The 4,060-nt window shown below is 49.7% G+C and overlaps 1 pseudogene; it reads left to right on the forward strand.

The window, feature by feature from the left end:
- The first annotated feature begins 1,965 nt into the window (after positions 1–1,965).
- On the forward strand, positions 1,966–3,604 carry LOC136545786 (sulfite exporter TauE/SafE family protein 2-like; annotated as a pseudogene).
- Positions 3,605–4,060: the final 456 nt, after the last annotated feature.

Raw genomic sequence — 4,060 nt, forward strand, 5'->3', positions numbered from 1 at the left:
ACAACATTCAGTTCGTTGGCAGCCCGACAATACTCTGATGTGAAGGCCATAACTCTTTCATCCGGAGTCTGATTGAGGTCCATGAGCAGTCAAATGGATCTGATATCACCTCAATACCAAGTGCGCAAGGCCTCCAAATCATCAAGACATGCTGCTGCTCTTTCTACCGGATGCTGCAATGTCATCTTGAGCTTGGCATTCACCCTTGAGACCTGGCTCAAGTTGGAGCACGCCCCAATCATGTGGAGAGCACTTCAAAGATGCTCAAGAGCGTCCTCTGCTTGGACACCACCTTAGGAGGCCAGTGTGGGCATCCAATTCAAGTTGGAGGCCCAATCTGTATCAAGTTTGAGTCTATCTTGGACTCTAGAGCAGCCCACACTAAAAACGGATGCCCAAGTCGCATACAAACCCCGTTTTCGACGTTCTATTTACGCATTTCCAGTTCGAGTCTATTTAACCAATGACAATGGTCCCACATCAAAATTCCTTTGGAATCAATGGAAACCATTGAAACAAGTGGGCACCTAGAATATGTCAGGGTGCTGCGTCACTGTCTTTTAGGCCGTTTGAGACTTGTAGCATGTTGAGACTCCTTAGGGACGCGAATAGGTCCTCGGCAGCTCCTTGGACTACATATTCAGTAGCCGTCAGCCCGTCACCGAAGTTAGAATTTAGGTTTTGCTTTAAATTAACCTGTCATCGAACATGATTCGCGTGCTCTGTTACTGTGTTGCTACTTCTCCCCTTATTTTCTTAGACCGAGGACTATAATAAAAACACTTGCTAATGAGATGTGTTGGTAATAATAGAGAAATAGATATAAGTGCATTTTTAAGTTAATTTTGAGTAATTGAATTTGTGATTATTTTATCAGCATATTTGGTACTTTAATTTTATTTTCTCTAATTAAGGTGGTAATTTTTGTGCCTTGATACTTAACGTGAAGGGTATTTTGTTGGTCAAACACTAGGATATAATAGATTATGTGTCGCCATTCTGTATTTTTTGGGGAAAAAACTACGACCCACGAGGCTACAACTCGTCTAAACACATAGTTGACGAAACAAAGCTGTTAATTAACATCATATACAACTGTTGTTTCTGGCTCCAGAAGCAGAGACATCTATAAACTTAACAGATAGAAAATTGAAGCATCTTCATCGCAAGCATCAAGTGGATCTTAATGTACATTGAACCAAGGATATGGGATTCGGCCCGAATTGACCGAATTTCAGTGAAATTCGTCCAATTCGGCCTGACCCGAGAAAAGATTGAACCGGCCCAAATATTTCGGCCCGTTTAAAATTTGTAGCCCATTCTACAGGTCAAAAGCAGCCCACGTACACTAGTACACGTATAAAATGCTGAATTCCTGCTCCCGTAACCCTTCCTCACCCCCGCCGCTACTCCCCGCCGCCAGAGTCCGATGGCCTGCCGTCGCAGCCAGCGCCGTCTCCCTGCCTTGCTGCCTGTGCCAGTGCCGGTGCGCTCCCCAGCTCCACCGTGCGCCGTGTTCTCTCCCCGAAGCCCGCGGCCACGCCGTCGTCGCTCCTCGACGCTAGCGGCCGCATCGTCACCGCTGCTCGCCGCGCCGTCGCCGGTCCCCAACGCCATCCTTGCGCCGTCGCCGCTCCATGTTGCTTGCTTTCAATGTCGGCACCTTCTCCTTAACTCGTGCCATGTCTGGCGCCGTTTGGGCCAAATCTTGTTTAAATTTGCTCAAATTTCATTCAAATTTGGTTTGTTTGACTGGTCAACGTAGCTGGATACCGGTCCGAAATTTCCGAAATTTCCGAATTTCGTCCAATTCGGTGAGCATCGAATTTTTTTCAAAAAAGAATCCCAAAACCTTGCATTGAACTCGTGCCAATTTGCTTCGTCCTCCGTTGGCATGTTTGCACAGACAAAGTTGACAATAGTATTGGACATCCTCACAAGTCGCTCCAGAACACGGACAAGATGATGAATTCCTCGCAGCTCCTGATCTTCTCTGCTCCAGCGGCTAACTCAACAGTTGGCCTTTCTCATTGGAGCTCACAGGAGACGGGAATGGGATCTTCCTTGCAGAGCAACCTCGGCACCATTCTTGCGTGCATCCTGTCCTTCCTGGCCGCCGCCGTCTCCAACGCTGGCGGCGTCGGGGGCGGGTCGCTGTACGTCCCGATCCTGAACATCGTGCTGGGGTTGAGCCTCAAGACGGCCACCGCGCTGTCCACGTTCATGGTGACTGGGGGCACGCTGTCCAACGTGCTCTACACCCTGTTCCTCCGCGGTGGCGGCTCCAGCCGGGGCCAGCAGCAGCCGCTGATCGACTACGACATCGCCGTGGTGTCGCAGCCGTGCCTGCTGCTGGGCATCAGCGTCGGGGTGGTGTGCAACGTCGTGTTCCCGGAGTGTCTCATCACCGCGCTCTTCTCGCTGTTCCTCGCCTTCGCCACGTTCAAGACGTACGGCGCCGGGGTGGGGCTGCGGCGGAGGAGGCCCTTCTTGGACGGAACGCAAGCGGCGGCCGCCGGTGTCAGTGGGTGGACTTGGTGGTGCTTGTCACGGTCTGGCTCTGCTTCTTCGTCATGCACTTGTTCATCGGAGGTGAGGGCGCCAAGGTACGAGAAATGAGATCCCCTGCCCTTGATTGAAACCTAAATTCATTTTGATGATTGTATAAACTGAGTTAACACTGACGAATTAGTTGAAGCCTAGTTCCAGTGACGGGAATGATTAAGAATTTACAAGCTGATGAGAGGACAAACATATGTTGTTTTGTTTCTTCAGGGAGTTTTTGACATAAAGCCGTGTGGAATTGTATACTGGCTGATCACCGTGGCCCAGATCCCTGTCGCCGTGGCGTTCACAGCGTGCATTGGGCACCAGAAAAGAAAATCGCAGGCTCAGTAGCACGGCCAGGTACTTACAATAGAGCCAACAAAACCAGGCACCAATGATGCTATAATTTGTCACTTGTCCCGTTATCCGGAGAGAATCGATGAATTGTGCTTGATGACGAATGATGCAGGACTTGCAGGTAACCTCGGCAAAGCGCAAGCTGGATGCGTTGCCGGCATACGTCTTCCTGGTGGCTGCTCTGCTGACCGGAGTCATGAGCGGCCTCTTCGGCATCGGAGGCCTGCTTCTTAAGTCTTAACCCTGTGCTCCTCCAAATTGGAGTTCCCCCAACAGTAAGACGATACAAACAGTCCATACTCTTCTCCTCTCTTGCCTCGTCCTGCGCCTAAATTGGGATGCCAAGTAGGCTATTTCTGAAATCTGAACTCTGAGTTTTGTTCAGACGGCGGCGGCGACGACCATGTTCATGGTGCTCTTCTGCGCCTCCATGTCCATGGTCCAGTTCATCTTCCTGGGCGTCGACGGGATCGCCAGCGCTCTCCTCTACGCGGCCACTTGCTTCATCGCTTCCATCGTCGGGCTGGTCGGAATACAGGGTGCCATAAGGAGGTCCGGCAGGGCTTCGCTGATCGTGTTCATGGTGGCCGGCATCTTGGCCCTCAGCGCCATTGTCATCGCCTGCTCGGGAGTCGTCCGTGTGTGGGAGGAGTACATGAGCGGGCAGTACATGGGATTTAAGCTGCCCTGAAGAACCGTTGTTAATTGTTATGTGATGTCTGAGTTTCATCTGACTGTTAAAATCACTTTAATTTGCCAAAATAATCTACTGAAATTCAGACCGATGTAGTGTGCTTGCCAAGAATATGCTATGCACCCGACATCTTTGTTATATGCAGGCTCCTGTTCGCTCGGTCGTATTTGGCTTACAAACTATGGTTTATCAGTCAACGAACAGTATTTTTCTCTCACACTAAATCAGCCAACAGTACTTTCAGCCATGGCTTATCAGTCAAACAAGCCCAAACGAACAGGGCGTTGATTATTTTTTGGACTATGGGTGAAAAAAACTGTGTCCGCACCCAAATTTCGGGCATCTGGATCTTGATATGAGAATGGTGACGCTGAGTGGCTAGCAGCTCTGAATTCTGATTGCACAATTTTATTTGTTGTGGGGTGACTATGGTCAGGGCTTGAAATATATTCAAATATATCG

This window comes from Miscanthus floridulus, chromosome 3 (assembly GCF_019320115.1).
Source record: "Miscanthus floridulus cultivar M001 chromosome 3, ASM1932011v1, whole genome shotgun sequence".
NCBI classification, from domain to species: domain Eukaryota; kingdom Viridiplantae; phylum Streptophyta; class Magnoliopsida; order Poales; family Poaceae; genus Miscanthus; species Miscanthus floridulus.